This window comes from Nomascus leucogenys, chromosome 19 (assembly GCF_006542625.1).
Source record: "Nomascus leucogenys isolate Asia chromosome 19, Asia_NLE_v1, whole genome shotgun sequence".
In the NCBI taxonomy this organism is placed as follows: domain Eukaryota; kingdom Metazoa; phylum Chordata; class Mammalia; order Primates; family Hylobatidae; genus Nomascus; species Nomascus leucogenys.
Window position 1 is genome coordinate 35893474 of NC_044399.1, and position 17629 is coordinate 35911102.

At 47.6% G+C, this 17629-nt stretch overlaps 1 protein-coding gene across 1 annotated transcript in view; it reads right to left on the minus strand.

Annotated features, from left to right (window-relative positions):
• The window catches only part of LOC115831451 (kinesin-like protein KIF1C), a 141749-nt gene that overhangs the window by 97687 nt on the left and 26433 nt on the right, over window positions 1–17629 (minus strand). The gene's annotated exons all lie outside the window — the stretch shown is intronic.

Consider the following 17629-nt stretch of genomic DNA (forward strand, 5'->3'; position numbering starts at 1 on the left):
TTGAGTGTTCCGTCTTGTTTCTTGGGACTGCCTTTGTAGGCTTGGCTGCGTAGTAATTCTTACGGCTCTTATTGAAGCTGCTTTGTATTAAAACAGACCTATCTCAACCCAGTAGCGTAGCAGTCAGGATAATTATTTTGATGTGGCATATTGTTGTTGTTAGTAAACTGAAAAGAAATCTAACATGTTAATATAACTAGAGGAAAGAAATGAGAGAAAATTATAATAGAATTATCTTAATTTTTGTATATTAGTGTTCAGTCTTGTGGGCATGTTTTTAATAGAAGGTGAAAGACTCATACACTGAAAATGATAAAACCTTGCTGAAAGTAATTAAAGAAGACATAAATAAATGAAAGATATCCTGTGTTTATGAAGGAAGACTTAATATTGTTATGATGTCAAGACTATCCAAAGCAATCTACAGATTCGATGTAATCCTTCTGAATATTCCAATGGCATGTCTGATTTTCTTTCTGAAATAGAAAAGTCATCCTAAACCTCATAGGGAATTTCAAGGCACCCTCCCTGAATAATCAAAACAATTGTGAAAAAGAAGAAAAAAGTTGGAGAACTTGGCCAGGCGTGGTGGCTCACGCCTGTAATCCCAGCACTTTGGGAGGCCAAGGCAGGTGGATCACGAGGTCAGGAGATTGAGACCATCCTGGCTAACACCGAGAGGTGAAGCTTGCAGTGAGCCGAGATTGCACCACTGCACTCAAGCCTGGGCGACAGAGCGAGACTCCGTCTCAAAAACAAACAAACAAACAAACAAAAAACCAGGATCAACTGGGGCATTAGAGCTGAAAGCAACCTCTGGGATCATCTAGTCCACCCACCCCACTGCCTCCTCGAGAGGGGAGGTGACTCTTGCACAGTCACATGGGGGGCAGCTGAGCTGGACTCCTCTTACAGTGCTCCATTCACAGGAAGTCAGGTGGCATCAGTGTGGGCTGAGCAGCAGAACGGAGCCTGGGTATTTATAGGACAAATGCTCACAGAAGCCTCCCGCACTGGCAGTGAAGCCCTGCAACCTCCATCAAGTCCCCACAGAGGCAGCAAAGCCCATGCAGGGAGGGAGGCAAAGCTTAGGGGGCAGGACAGGTGGGCCTTGCCCCACCACAAGGACCTTTCTTGTCCATGCTCTTTCCCGACTGCTGCTATGCCGTGCTCTTTACAGCTTTGTCAAGAGGAGGGCAGTTACCATCTGAGCCTAGAGATTTATGGCTGAAGAAGGAACCAGGGATGTCCCACCTTATTCAGCCCTTTGAAAGTGGATTTACAGGATTGATCTCTGGGCTGGGGCACTTTGCCTTATCTTCAGGAAGGACCGTCCCACCCAGTTCTCCTTTGCTGCTGACACCTGCTGGGCCCCATGGCTGGAGAAATGAAACACACGGAGCCTGAGACTGGGAAATGCAGGTAGATGTCCCCATGGGAGGGAGACGTGTGTGGGTCTCGCTGGTCCAGGTCGGGGGTTGAGCAGGCCCTGCTGAGTGCCCCCAGGGTTATTTCTGGGACTCAGGAGGGCACAGTTGGGCAGCTGGTAGGATTGCACCTGGTCACAGCTTCTACATAGACCAGGTTCATTCACTCACCTCTTCATTCATCACAGCGCCCAACACACATATGCCAAAAAAAAGAAAGAACCCATCACCACCATGAGTCAGGCAGCTACAGGCTGAGGATCCAGAGATGAGTGATATCCCAACCCTGGCCTTGAGGTGCTCCTGGACTAGAGGCCAGTGAACACAGTTACAGCCCGCTGAGGGAGAGCAGTCAGGGAAGACTTCCTAGAGGAGGATGAAAGATGGGAACAGGCACTTCAGGAAGAGGAAATAGCCTGTCCCAAGGCGTGGAGGTGTGGATGGGCAGGCACACATAGCTCAGCGTGGCATGTGCAGCGTGGGTCAGGGAGAGGAAGGGGGCAAGATGGGTGGCGGTGGACACGGTCACCGAGATGCATGTGCATCCTGAGGGGCTTGGAGTTTATTGTGGAGGCCATGGAGAGCCACAGATGGGTTTTAAGAAGAATCCAGATCACACAATCAGATTTGCTGTCGTGGAGGCACTTGGGTGGCAGGTGATGAAATGTGGATCATAAGGAAGCAGGTGCTTGGCTGTGCGTCGTAATCACCTGGGGAGCTCTGGGAAGCACTGATGCCTGGGTCCCACCTCCAGAGGCACCCCTGAATGGGCCGGGGTGTGGCCTCGGCATCAAGAAGGGGAAACTCCCCCCCCGTGCAGGCGAGGGTGACCCAGTGGAGAGGGATCCCCGTTAACAGGCACTGTAGCCTTCCAGGTATGAACTGAAGAGGTGGTTTCTGTGCAGATGCAAGTGAGCACAGATTCAGGAGGGAGAAACACAGCCCATACTTATGAGTTGGATGTGGATTCATAGAGAAAAGGAAAAAAAAAACAAAACAAAACAGTGGCAGGTCCTCAAAAGATTACACACACAGTAACCACATGATCCAGCAGCCCCACTCCCAGGTTCATGCCCAGGAGAAATGAAAGCATATGTCCACCCAAGAACATGGACACACATGTTCAGAGCAGCAATTTTCTTTTCTTTTCTTTTTTTTTTTGAGGCAGGGGGACAGAGTCTGGCTCTGTCACCCAGGCTGGAGTGCAGTGGTCTGATCTCAGCTCACTGCAACCTCAAGTGATTGTCGTGCCTCAGCCTGCTGAGTAGCTGGAGTTACAGGCACGCACCACCATGCCCAGCTAATTTTTGTATTTCTGGTAGAGACAGGGTTTCACCATGTTGGCCAGGCTGGTCTTGAACTCCTGGCCTCAAGTGATCCGCCCACCTCAGGCTCCCAAATTCTGGGATTACAGGTGTGAGCCACTGCGCCCAGCCCAAAGCAGCATTTTTATAGTAGCCCCAAACTGGAAGTAACCCAAATGCCCATCAAGTGATACGTGGATAAACAGAATGCTGTGCCTGTATGCAATGGAATAGTATTTGGCTATAAAAATAATGCAATACTAATACAGGCAACAACATGGATGAACCTGGAACACAGTATGCTAAGTCAAAGAAGCCAGTGAGGAATGTTGTATGAGTCCATTGACATGAAATGTCCAGAACAGGAGAATCCATGGAGTCAGCACATAGATCAGTAGTTGCCAGAGATGAGGAGAAATGGCGGTGGGGGTGGGGGAGCTGGAGGGTGATATTTAAGGAATATGAGGTTTCTTCAAGGATAATGAAAATATTTGGGCCGGGCGCAATGGCTCATGCCTGTAATCCTAGCACTTTGGGAGGCCGAGGCAGGCAGATCACCTGAGCTCAGGAGTTCGAGACCAGTCTGGCTAACATGGTGAAATCTCTACTGAAAATACAAAAAATTAGCTGGGTGTAGCTGCATGTGTCTGTAATCCCAGCTACTCAGGATGCTGAGGCAGGAGAATTGCTTGAGCCTGAGAGCAGAGGTTGCAGTGAGCCGAGATTGCGCCAGTGCACTCCAGCCTGGGTGACAGAGCAAGAAGCTGTCTCAAAAAAGAAAAAAAAGAAAAAAAATATTCAAATATTGTTGCAGTGATGGTTGCATAACCATATGATATACCAAAACCCATTGAATTGTACTCTTTAAATGGATGAATTCTGTTTTATGTGAATTATATCTCAATAAAGCTGTGAAAGAGAGAGATAAGCTGGGTGCAATGGTACACACCTATGGTCCCAGCTACGTGGGAGGCTGAGGTGGGAGGATCGCCGAGCCCAGGAGTTCAAGTCCAGCCTAGGCAACATAGTGAGAAGTGAGACCCCATCTCAAAAAATAAAAAAGACAGAGAAAGGGAAGACTCAAGGAAGTTTGGGTTCTGACACTTGGATGTCAGCTAAATGGTGGTTACATAGATCAGTTACAAAATAGAGGTAAGATGAGCAAGTTGGGGACAGTATGATACTGATGTATTCACTTATTCAGCAAATACTTTTCGAGCACTAGGCAGTGGGAAATATCAGTGAACAAAACAAAAATATCCCTTTCGTGCAGCTCTTACACTGTAGTGGAAGAGAAAATTATACAATAAATAAACCCATTTGTAAGATGATCAATGCGGTGGAAAAACCTATAGCAAGCAAGAAGGATGGCATGCCGGGAAGGGCTGTGGCTTTAAAAGGGTGGGCAGGCATGGCCTTGCAGGGAAGGTGACATGTGAGCAGAGACTTGAAGGCAGCAAGGATGAACTTGGGTGACTGAGGGAAGAGCATTCCAAGCAGAGGGAACGTTGGTGCAAGGCTCTGAGGCAGGCGTATTGGAGGCACAGTGGGAGGCAGGGCAGACAAGCAAGGCACGAAAGAGGAGAAGAGGTGGAGGAAAGGGAGAGAGGGCAATGAGAAGTCGGGGCTCAGCAGGTGGGGAAGCAGAACGCTGCAGGCCGTGTCCTCCACCCGGAGGGTGTGCATCTTACTCTGAGGGATGTGGGAACCATGGGGGATTATGAGCAGAGCGGTACCACGGCCTGACCTACCAGGTAAAGTCTCCCTCTAGATCAGGATTTCTCAACCCGGCACCAGCGACACTTGGGGCAGGATCATTCCTTGTAACGGAGACTGTCCTGTGCATTGTGGGACGTTCAGCAGCAGCACCCCCGACCTCTGTCTACAAGACTCCACGAAGGACCCTCTGTCCTAGTTGTTACAAACAAAAATATCCCCAGACCCTGCCAAATGTAACCTGGGGGCAAAAACACCCACATTTGAGAACCATGGTTCTAGGATATAGGAGTGTACACGGGCAGCTCAGGTTTACACAGGCTGGATTTGAGGTGCCTGTGAGACCTGCGTGCTGAGATTCCTTTGAGCAGTCAGACAGGAGGGGCTGGAGCCCAGGAGGAAAGTCTGGGCAGCTTTGTTGTCTTCAGGCTCGGCAGCTGTTAGAAGGAATGTCACAGGAAAAAAAGAAAGTGATACCTGAAGAATCTATTTCATTTAATTAAGGTTTTGAGCAAGGATTATGCTAAAGTCACCAGGCAAGAGACCAAGATGAGCCCACCTGACAAACACGGAAACCTCAGCTCCAAGGCAGCTATGTGAGGTCCAGAACGTGCCGACTGTAGAAAAGAGAGGGTTAATCCAACCTGATCAGGAGAGAAATGCCATTATCCACTGAAATATTTCTTGACTATCTCCTATATGCTAGTGAAACTCACTAGCATTGTCTCATTTAATCTTTGAAAAACTAAATAAAAGTGTGAAGTAAATATTTTCCCCTCCCTTTTTTTTTTTAAAGATTAGAAAACGGGCTCAAAAGGACCCACATACTCAGAGTCACCCTGTCAATGACAGAGTGACTCAACCTGGCACTAGCGACATTTGGGGCAGGATCATTCCTTGTTACAGGCTGTTTAATGCCAAAGCCCAATACTGGCTTCTGGAAGCTTCTAGAAGGTGGGGCTGGAACTTCTCATTGAAGACATTGACAGGCAGTGTTGCAGGGAAATGGGAGAGCGAAACATACCAGGCAAAGGGAACTGCTTGGGCATGGCTTCGGCAGAGAACAAGGTACAGAGATTTGAGGACGGGATGGTTTCTTGGAACACAGAGCTTGGTTCAGTAGAAAGAGCACGGGAAGGCCAGGATGTGGCCAGTTGAAAGGGAGGGGCTTTGACCATGTGGTGAGCCATTTTGCATTTTACTCTATTGGCATCAAGGAGACAAATAATGAGAACTCTGACTTGAGAAAAATGTTAAGGATCAATTTATCTCAAATATCACATGTAGCTCTTAAGTCTGGGGCCCTCTATTCCCCATCTTACCTAAAAGGCACAAACACACCTCTCCAAGTCAGGTATTATAAGACCCCCAACAATAGTTGCCCGGTCAAAAAAATGCATCCTCAGAGTTGACTGCTACTACAATAAATCTGGGGACAGTTTCTGAAAACTTGTTTCCCTAAAAGTTTTCATCAAACTGTATTCACTGACATGTAATGATAATCGTCAAGACTAAATCACATCCCAGGAGGTATCTGAGTGCAACCGTGAGGTGCTCCTTCATGTCTGAAGATGCATTTATAACAATCTGGAAAACAGTCTGGAAGATCTTCTTGGAAGTTAGAACTTCAACTTTATCTGAGTTTTGATGACAAATCAAGAAGAGCTCTTATTGTGCAGTTTCTGAGGTTCTTCAAAAGAGTGACTGTTTCTGTTTCCCCAGAAAAATGCTACAATGTGTGGTGTGTGTGTGTGTAGGTGCATGTGCACATATGTGGGTGGGTGTGAATGTGCCTATGTGTGTGTGGATGGAGTAGGTATACATGCTGTGAGTGTGTGTGGATGCAGATTGTGAGTGTAGGTGGAAGATGTGAGTGCATGTGAGTGTGTGTGTGGATGGAGTAGGTATACATGCTATGAGTGTGTGTGGATGCGGATTGTGAGTGTGAGTGGGAGATTGTGAGTGTGTGTGGATGGAGTAGGTTTACATGCTGTGAGTGTGTGTGTGGATGTGGATGTGTGACTGGGCGGGAGATTGTGAGTGTATGTGAGTTGTGTGTGGATGGAGTAGATATACATGCATGTGAGTGTGTGTGTGGATGTGGATGTGTGAGTGTGGGTGGGAGACTAAAGCCTTCTAAGCACTTCCGGTGGAAGGATGGGCCACAGGCCAGCAGCATGGCAGGACCTGGGAGCGTGCTAGATGTGCAGAATCTCAGGCCCCATCCTAAGCTGTTAAGTAGGCTAAGAAACGCTCTGTGCATGGGCTAACCCATTCCATACACTCACCACACACACTCACTCACATGCAAATGTCAACATAAATAACAAACAGAATATGTACGCCACAGTAAACTATGGGCATATTCACGGGGGTAAAGGAAGACAAGGATTTTTAAAGGTAAAATGAGGGTTACGTATGTTGTCTTGAAACAATTATCCTCAGCTACAAGGATCAAAAACAAGGGTGGCATGAGTCCAGGGCTGGACAGGCAGTTGCTGGGCAAATGTCCTCACAGAAGCATTTTTTTGTGTGTGTAAGATTGAGGTGGCCTTTGTGCAAGGTTGTGGTTTTGGCAAAGTCTCTTGTGATATCTTTTGTTATCAGGTGGTCATGCACCAGAACCCTCCCTGCATGTTCTTACCTGGCTCCGTTTTGTCAGGGTTTGACACAAGTGACTACATTTTGATTCTAACAACTTTTTCACAAACTATGTATGTATTTGGAGTTATTTCAAGTTGTATAACATATACAATATGTAGTCTTTTTTTTTTTGAGATGGAGTCTTGCTCTGTCACCCAGGCTGGAGTGCAGTGGTGCGATCTGGGCCCACTGCAACTTCTGCCTCCAGGGTTCAAGCAATTCTCCTGCCTCAGCCTCCCGAGTAGCCGGGGCTACAGGCACCCACCACAATGCCCGGCTAATTTTTGTGTTTTAGTAGAGATGGGGTTTCATCATGCTGCCCAGGGTGTTCTTGAACTCCTGAGCTCAGGCAATCTGCCTGCCTCAGCCACCCAAAGTGCTAGGATTACAGGCATGAGCCACCACGCCTGGCCCAATATATAGTCTTTTGTTACTGGCTTCTTTCACTTATAAATGTTTTCAAGGTTCCACCGTGTTGTAATATGTATCAGTACTTCATTTCCTTTTTTTTTTTTTGAGACTGAGTCTCGCTCTGTCACCCAGGCTGGAGTGCAGTGGCGCGATCTCGGCTCACTGCAAGCTCCACCTCCCAGGTTCATGCCATTCTCCTGCCTCAGCCTCCCGAGTAGCTGGGACTACAGGCACCCACCACCACGCCTGGCTACTTTTTGGATTTTTTTTTTTTTTTAGTAGAAACGGGGTTTCACCGTGTTAGCCAGGATGGTCTCGATCTCCTGACCTCATGATCCGCCTGCCTCGGCCTCCCAAAGTGCTGGGATTACAGACGTGAGTCACCGCTCCTGGCTACTTCATTTCCTTTTAAAAATTGCTTTATTGTAGTAAAATACACATAACATACAATTTACCATCTTAACTATTGAAGTTTGCAGTTTAGTGGTATTAAGTACAGTACACTGACACTTTTGTGCAAGCATCAGCACCACCTACCTCCAAAACTTTTTCATCTTTTCCAACTGAAATTCTGTACCCATTAAACGATAAGTTCCCATTGCCCCCCTCCCCAGCCCCCAGCAAACACCATTCTACTGCTAGACAGCTTTTACCTTGTTTCTTCTTTCACTTAATAAACGAGAGGGTCCGTTGCTGACTAATGGGATTGCTTCTCTTAGTGGAGGCCTTTTCTAAGTGGAGGGCTTCTTGCATATATGCGATTGAGTTTATCCTAAAAACGGGTAACAGAAAATGTGGTTGTAGAAAGACAAGAGTTGGAGACACAAACTGGCCAAGGGTTTTCATACTGGGTGTCCTATCCACAGGCCACAGCAGCCCCATTACAGATCTGCCCCGATTCTTTGGCATCAAGAAGTTGATCCAGCTCATGCCTGTAATCCCAGCACGTTGGGAGGCCGAGGCAGGTGGATCACTTGAGGTCAAGAGTTTGAGACCAGCCTGGCCAACAAGGTGAAACCCCATCTCTACCAAAAAATACAAAAATTAGCCAGGTGTGGTGGCACACACTTGTAATCCCAGCTACTCAGGAGGCTGAGGTGGGAGAGTCGCTTGAACCCAGGAGGCAGAGGCTGCAGTGAGCCAAGATCATGCCACTGCACTCTAGCCTGGAGATAGAGTGACACTTTGTCTCAAAAAAAAAAAAAAAGTGATCCTGCGAGCCATTTCCATGTTGTGGATTTGCTGGCAGGTTTCAGAGTTCTCCTGCTGTCACTGTCAGCATAGCTTCTCATAGTACTATCGATGCTTAATGTCCTTAATGAGTTCATCCATGGTGAGGACTCTCTTTAGGGTCCTCTATGTGCCTTCCACATTCCCTTCCTGGCTATCATAGTCCTGGCAATGAACTTCAGGTTTTAAATCCATGAGCTTGGATCTAAGTCTCCACTCTGCCAAACCTGATGTTCCATACCCAGATGACCCCTGTAATCCAAATAATAGATTCCATTGTGTGGATGGATATGCCACATTTTGTTTATCCATTCATCTGTTGCTGGACATTTGGTTTGTTTCTGCCTTTTGGGTATTGTGAATAGTGCTGCTGTAAACATTCATGTATGGGTTTTGTTTGTTTGTTTGAGACAGTTTCACTCTGTCACCCAGGCCGGTGTGTAGTGGTGTGATGGTAGCTCGCTGTAGCTCAACCTCTCAGGCTCAAGTGATCCTTCAGAGTAGCTAGGCCTCCAGAGTAGCTGGGACTACAGGTGTGCACCACCATGCCCAGCTGATTTTTAAATTTGTTTTGTAGAGATGGAATCTCACTATGTTGCCCAGGCTAGTCTCAAACTCCTGGACTCAAGCGATCCTCCCACCTTGGCCTCAGAGAGTACTGGGCTTACAGGCATGAGCCACTGTGCCTGGCCCAAGTTTTTGTTTGAACACATGTTTTCAGTTCTTTTGGGCATATATTAGAACTAGGAGTGGAGTTGCTGGGTTATATGCTAATTCTATATTTAACTTTTTGAAGAGCCACCACACCGTTTTCCAAGCAGCTGAATCATTTTACATTCCCACCAGCAATATACAAGGATTACAATGTCCTCACATGCTTGCCAACACTTTTATTTTGTTTTTTGATTTTTTTTTTTTTTTGAGACAGAGTTTTGCTCTTGTCACCCAGGCTGGAGTGCAATGGCACAATTTTGGCTCATTGCATACTCCGCCTTTCGGGTTCAAGTGATTCTCCTGCCTCAGCCTCCAAGTAGCTGGGATTACAGGCACCCATGACCACACCTGGCTAATTTTTGTATTTTTAGTAGAGACAAGGTTTCATCATATTGGCCAGGCTGACCTCGAACTCCTGACCTCTGGTGATCTGTTTGCCTTGGCCTCCCAAAGTGCTGGGATTATAGGCGTGAGCCACCGCGCCCGGCCCTTGATTTTATTTATTTTTTGCCTTCTGAGTGAGCATGATGTGGTACCTCATTGTGGTTTTAATTTGCGTTTCATCTGCTTGTTAGCCATTCATAGATTACTTTTAGCAAGATGTCTAGTATTTTTTAATTGAGTCATCATGTGCATATTTTTAATTCATTCCTTTGGTCATTCATCTGAGCACCTCTTATGTTCCTGGCACTCAGGCACTTGGGATAAAGCCGTGAACACATTAGTTGCCAACACTGAAAAGTCAAGAGAATTCTTAAAAAATAAAATTTCTTGTTTCTTGACTTCTCTACTCAGATCTGGGCCTGAGGTCTCAGGAGCCAGCCCTCTGTTGGCACCTTTAAGGCGGGCTGTGCTTTGTTTCTTCAAGGCTCCTATCTGGCCTTAGTCCCACCTGGGCCCTGAGAGCCTGGGTTTTATAACACCCATGCTAAGTATCTGATGCCTCTCCAAGTAGTTACTTTAGTTCTGAGTTGAGAACAACTGCACTGCTGTTTTTCCTCTAACTCCTTAAGCTTCCATGTTGCATTGAAAAAAAAAATTCCTAAAACCAAATCCCTTTAATAATAGAAGTTGGGACACCGTGGCTCATACCTGTAGTCCCAGCTACTTGGGAGGCTAAGATGGGAAGATCTCTTAAGCCTGAGGGCTTGAGGCTTCAGTGAGCAGTAATTGTGCCACTGCACTACAGCCTGGGTGACATACTGAGTCTCAAAACAAAACAAAAAAAATAGAAAAAGAAGTGTCGGGTCGAGGGGTGGAGCCAGGGGAGGGAGAGCATCAGGGTAAATAGCTAATGCATGAGGGGCTTAATACCTAGGTGACAGGTTGATAGGTGCAGCAAACCACCATGGCAAACGTTTACCTGTGTAAAAAACCTGCACGTTCTACACATGTATCCCAGAACTTAAAATAAAATTAAAAAAGAAAGAAAGAAAAAGCAGTGGCCATCCTTTATGCCCCAGGCATTTGTGGTGTGGGCAAGGAAGGAGAATTGGTTTGTTTATGCTCCCTTTTCGAAATGATGGGTGGTTCCTATGTTTATGAGCACATTGCATTGATATGAGTTTGCAGAACTCTTTTAATTCCTTGGAAGAGCCGCCTGTTTCCAACTCAACCCTGCCCTACTCTGGTCCAGTTTCTTGGGATCAGTTAGTAGAAATTGTGGAATAATAAAATAGAGGTTATATTATCTCTGATGATCAGATAGAAGATAAATTCCAAACCAGAAGGAACAGGAATCACCTATGCCCACTCCTTTCTCCCAGATCTGAGGGTGGGGCGTGGGCAGGCGTGGCTGTAGCGTTGAGGCAGTTGCACCAGGTTCTCTGCTCCTGGCTCGGGTGTTCATCATCCACGTGAGCCACTTGATCTCTTTGTACTTCAGCTTCTTTACCTGTGGAATGGGAGTTCATGATACTCACCTGCATTTTTTTAAACATTTTTTAAAATTTGAGACGGAGTTTGCTCTGTGCCCAGGCTGGAGTGCAGTGGTGCAATCTCAGCTCACTGCAACCTCCACCTCCTGGGTTTCAAGCTTCTCCTGCCTTGGCTTCCGGAGTAGCTGGGATTACAGGCAACACACCAACACCCGGCTAATTTTTTGTATTTTTAGTAGAGACGGGGTTTCACCATGTTGGGTCAGGCTGGTCCCAAACTCCTGACCTCAGGTGATCCACCCACCTCGGCCTCCCAAAATGTTGGGATTACAGGCGTGAGCCACCGCGCCCGGCCTCACCTGTATTTTTGTAGGATTGTATTAGAGTGTCTCAAAGAAACCCAAACTGAGAGTGACTGAAAGAAGATGGGGGCAAGGGATGGTTGTTGTCTTGACTATTTATCATATCAATATCCTGGCTATAATATTGTACTATAGTTTTTGCAAGATGTTAACATTGGGAAAATTTGAATATTGATGGTGGAAGAGTGCATGAGATATTTCTGTATTGTTTCTTTTTTGTAGTTTTTGTGGTTATTGTTGTTTTTGGGTTTGTGTGTGTGGTGTGTGTGTTGTTGTTGTTGTTGTTTTGAAGACAGGCTCTTGCTCTGTTGCTCAGGCTGGAGTTCAGTGGGTGTGATCAACCTTGAACTCCTAGGCTCAAGAGATCCTCCTGCCTCAGCGTCCCAGTAGCTAGGAGTACAGGTGCATGCTCTATGCCCAGCTAATTAAAAAAAAAAATTGCCAGCCTGGGCAACATGGCAAAACCCCATCTCTACAAAACATACAAAAAAATAGCCAGCCATGGGTCATACACCTCTAGTCCCAGCTACACAGGAGGCTGAGGTGGGAGAATCATGTGAGCCCAGGAGGTCCAGGCTGCAGTCAGTGAGCCATGACTACACCACTGCACTCGAGCCTGGGCGACAGAGTAAGACTGTCTCAAAGATTTTTTTTTTTTTTTTTGAGACAAGGTCTTGCTCTGTCGCCCAGGCTGGTCTCAAACTCCTGGGCTTGAGCAATTCCCTGCCTTGGCCTTCCCAAAGTGCTGGGATTACAGGCATGAGCCACCACACCTGGCCTCGATTATTATTTCTTACATCTGCATATCAATCACAAATATCTCAAAATAAATAATTTAATTTTCAAAAGCAAAAAAAGAAGAAAAAAGAAAGGAGATGGGAGTTTCTTTAATCTGGGAGACAGCCAGTCTGTGATGGTGTGGTAGCTCCTGCTGTTCCAGGCACCAGCTCCTCTCTTGTTGCTCTGTGGTGCCCAAAAATCACCATGTGGTCCAAATGCTGCCATTCTTTTCCCATCACAAGCAGCATTCCAGCCTGATGAAGAAAAGAAAGAGAAGATGTCTCTTCCTTTGAAAGTTTCTTCTCCGAAGTTGCACACGCTACCCTCTCTTAAACCCCACTGGCCAGGACCTCACATTCTGGCCAGACGGCTGCCGGGGGAAGCTTGGAAACCGCTCTTTATTCCACACAACGTGGCCAGCGTAGATGTCTGAGGGTGTGTCATGAGAGACGAAGGACTATTGGGGTTTCTGTCACACCACCTGTCAGAGCTGCTGTGAAGACACAGGAGAAAACACATATGCCAATTGAACTGGATTTTTTTTCCCCATAAATCAGCCTGCTGATTTCCCAACTGGAATTTCCAGGAGACCACTGTTTGGTCTGAAAACCATGGTGAATAATGGAAAACCAAGTTCCAAACTAAATGGGACTCCTGGTCATTGTGAGAATAGGAGGATGCTTGTTGTGAGGCTGAACACCTGCCATCCAGGCTGGAGTGCAGTGGCACCATCTTGGCTCACTGCAACCTCTGCCTCCTGGATTCAAGAGATTTTCCTGCCTCAGCCTCCCGGGTAGCTGGGACTACAGGCGTGCACCACCACACCTGTTTTATTTTTGTATTTTTAGTAGAGATGGGGTTTCACCATGTTGGCCTGGCTGGTCTCAAACTCCTGACCTGAGGTGATCCACCCACCTCGGCCTCCCAAAGTGCTGGGATTACAGGTGTGAGCCACCATGCCTGGCCAGTTCCCAGACTTTGTAGGTGGGGAAGGTGAGCTTTAGAAAGGAGAAATCCTGTGTCTTAATTTGAATTCTCCTGAGAACAAGGACTTGGGTGCATGTAGTTTGTTTTGGAGAGTGATCCTAGGAAGTGGGGAAAGGAAGTAGAGCAAATAGGGAGTGGGGAAGCTGATGAGGGGATGTTATTAACATCATCACCCTAGGCAACAAGAGCTTCATTCACCTGGACCTCTGAGAAGGTACAGATACCTCCAGAAAAGGGGAGACTTGGAGCTCAGCCCCACAGGGTTGACTGCTGTCCATGGAGGCATGAGCTCCTCTTCCTGGCTGGGCTGATCTGCAGAACCAGGGACTCCCACATTGAGGAAGTTCCTGAGCAGGCAGCAGACTCCCAAGGGGCTGCCCCAGCAGCTGTAGCTAAAATCAAGGGTGGGCGGAGGAGCTGTGACATGAGACACCCATCAGCCACCCAGCCAGTGGCACACCTGCATGAGACCTCAGGTCCTCGAGTCCCTGGCCTGGTGCATTCTCCCCCTGTCCCCCGAGCTTCAGAGCATCAGCAGTGTTCCTCCTTCACTGTGATGCTTGTCCTCACCTCCCAGGTGAGGAGTCTAAGAAAACAGCCTTTCTATCAGCCCCTGTCATGACAGACCCTCCAGTGGGATGGTAGTGGCTGCCTCGCCCATTTATTGAGCAACCCAGTTTTGCTCCTTCTGCCCTGAAATTTGTTCCTCCCAGAAAGTGTCCCTCACAAGGCATGAACAATCAATAGAAGATTACGTGATCTTCCTAGCACAACAGCGGCAGAATGAGCTGTGGAGTGCCCCGTCAGGAGTCCTGAACAGCTTCAAACTTTTCCTCTTTAGAAACTGCCTGACATGCTCCAACCCCAGTAATCATCGTGCATTTAACTTAGGGGTTGCCTCACCCTCGGGAGGGAGATCCAAACCCCTAGGCTGACTTCCTGTCCTTTATGGAGGAGAAGGCTCCTGTCCGCCGTGTACTCCTCAGTTTCTGCTCAGGGCCAGTGACCTGGAGCCTTGGCACAGAAACCCTGAAGAGAGAAGCTGAGTTAAATCACACTGCTTTGGCCAAGCAGACAGGTGACCTGCAAGAGGTGGAACAGCCTCATCCTTAACACTGCACCCTCTGATAAAAAGGTACCTGGTGGCCCGGCGTGGGGGCTCACGTCTGTAATCCTAGCACTTTGGGAGGCCAAGGCGGGCAGATCACCTGAGGTCGGGAGTTTGAGACCAGCCTGACCAACATGGAGAAACTCTATCTCTCTACTAAAAATACAAAATTAGCCGGGCGTGGTGGCGCATGCCTGTAATCCCAGGTACTCAGGAGGCTGAGGCAGGACAATCGTTTGAACCCAGGAGGCGGAGGTCGTGGTGAGCTGAGATCACGCCATTGCACTCCAGCCTGGCAACGAAAGCAAAACTCTGTCTCAAAAAAAAATAATAAAAATAAAATAAAATAAAAAAGGTGCCTGGTGGCCAGGTGCAGTGGCTCACACCTATAATCCCAGGACTTTGGGATGCCAAGGTGGGAGAATCCCTTGAGCCCAGGAGTTCGAGACCAGTCCTGGCAACATAGTAAGACTCCATCTCTACCAAAAAATAAAAATAAAAGTTAGCTGGGTGTGGTGGCACACACCTGTAGTCCCAGCTACTTGGGAGGCTGAGATGGGAGGATTGCTTGAGTTTGGGAGGTCAAGGCTTCAGTGAGCCATGGTTGCACCACTGCACTCTAGCCCAGATGACAGAGTGAGATCCTTTCTCAAAGACAGACAAACAAACAATGAAAATTAAAAAAAAAAAAAAAAGAAAAGAAAAAAGACCCCTGGGAAGTCCAGGAGTCACACCCTATTCCTAGGACTGCGTGTCCTCAATGGCCTACTCTAGGTGACAGTTTCTGAGCTCTTACTGAGACCTAGGTGGGAATGTGAACAAAGCAAATTCTGTTCCCATAGGAGAAGGTGTGCTCTGGCTTCCAGACCTTCCAGGCCATCATTGGATATGTGCTAGGCAGTCCCTGGTGGACTCCAGGCAGAAGCTTCAGGGGCCCTAGGCTGAGGACCACACCATTGGTGGCTGTCTCTGGCCAGGAGGGTGTGGAGGTTTGGAGGGACGTACAGCATCTTCCTTCGTCACTAGTGTTATGGGAAGAGGACCAGTTTTCCACTCTAGACCTTGGCAGATCTCAGTAGACCCTGAGGGCCCACAGATTTCATAGACATGTGGAATTGAGTGAAATTACAAGGGGGAGAAGCAGGAGGAGCTGAGGTTGGTAGTTGAGATGTGGGGAGTGTGGGGAAAGAAACCCCACTTCTGTCCCATGTACCCCTAGGAGAGAGTAGGTTATCTTCCTTTGGTTCTCTTCTTTACCGAATAGTCTTAATCCGAGAGTTGAAATGATTTGTTTACATACATTTCTCTTCCTACCACACTGTGACTACTTAGAGAGCTGGGAGCAGTGTCTTATCCATCCCTGTATCCCTAGCACCTGGCACAGGGCTGGCAATAGTAGGTGCTCACTAAAGCTTGCTTGAATAGATGAGTCAAAGGAGGTTGGGGTGGCTTAGATTGCCAAGAGAGTGGTTGTCAAAGTTTGATTCATAGAATCCTTCTCACCCAGTCCCACATCAGAATCACATGGGATTCTGTTAAAAATTCAGATTCCCCCGGTCCACTCCCCAGAAGCTCTGCAATGAGTAGGCATTGCAGGGGCCCAGGAATTTGCATTCTTTGTGAGATCCTGAGATGATTCTGAAGCAGCTCTCCATGGACCACATCTTGAAAAAGTCACTTGGAGGAGGGAGTGACACTGGTTGAGAAGGTTCCTTCTGATGTCCCTGGAGGGACAAGGGAGGGATCTGCCCATAAACACAGGTCCTGGTTCCAACATCCATCCATCCCTCTTCACTTCATAAATGATGTGGGTCCACCTGGGCCCATGGGTGGAGAAAACACCCCCAGGACCTGGAGTCTGGGGGCTCTCCTCATTCTTCCAGGCCCAATGTCCTCTGCTCTGGACCCTTTGGTTTCAGCTGGGTTCAAGTTCCATTCACCCTCCCATTCTCATAGCACTCCCTCTCATTTTCTGTGCCCCAGCCACAGAGACAAGCTCTCCTCTGCTGGAAAAGCCCTCCTCTCCCTTCTCTGATGATTAATACTTCCTCACCCTTCAGCTCTCAGCTTAGGCATAAATTTCTTAAGGGAGTTTTCCTTGGAGCCTCAGGTGATCCCAGATTCCCTCTTACAGGTGCTCCCAGGACCATGGCCCCTTCCTTATCTCAGCTTTCTAGACATACATTCATCATTACTAAGGTTGACTGCACTCCCCTCTTTCCCACCAGACCCTTAGCTCTGCAAGGACAGGGACTGTATTTGGTTTTGTTCATTTTTTACCATTGGGCCTTCTCTGTGGTGGGTGTTTCCTAAATATTTGTTGGAGGAATAAATGTTGGCTAATTATTCTGTAGGGCTGAGGAAGCCATAGTGTGGGTGACCCCAGGGCCCAGGTCTAAGAGAGGCTACCTGAATCCAGCTTTGAGGGGACAGAGAATGGGCCTCAGATGGGCTGGGATTCGCCCCACAGTCTGCCTCATGGCTCCATTTCCTAATTTTCTAGGCTGTTCCCACCCATGAAGAGCTAATATGTCTAATTCCCCGAGACAGGGAGCTTCTTAGAGGAAGGACTGTGGCTTGTTCTATCTCTAGTCTTAGCATAGTACTTGGCACATATGGGTGCTCACTGAATGTGTGTTGAATGTGTGGTCGATAAATTCCATGAATGGACGGTAAAATGGACGGTAAAATGCCTGTCGATTACACAGCACTTCACTGTTCCCAAAGCACCTTTGCAGCCTGTTCACACTTGAACCTCGTGGCCCCCCTATGGAATAGGCAAGGCAGTGTCTTCATCCCCTTCTAGCCAAAGAGTAAACAGATAACTTGCCAGGTCTCACTGGGTTTTATTGGTTTGTTGTTTGAGACAGGGCCTCTCTCTGTCACCCAGGCTCAAGTGCAGTGGTGCAACCATGACTCACTGCAACCTCTGCCTCCCAGGCTCGAGTGATCCTCCCCCTTCAACCTCCAGAGTAGCTGGGAATACAGGCATGCACCACCATACCTGGTTAATTGTTTAAAATGTTTCATAGAGACAGGGTTTCCCTATATTGCCCAGGCTGGTCTCGAA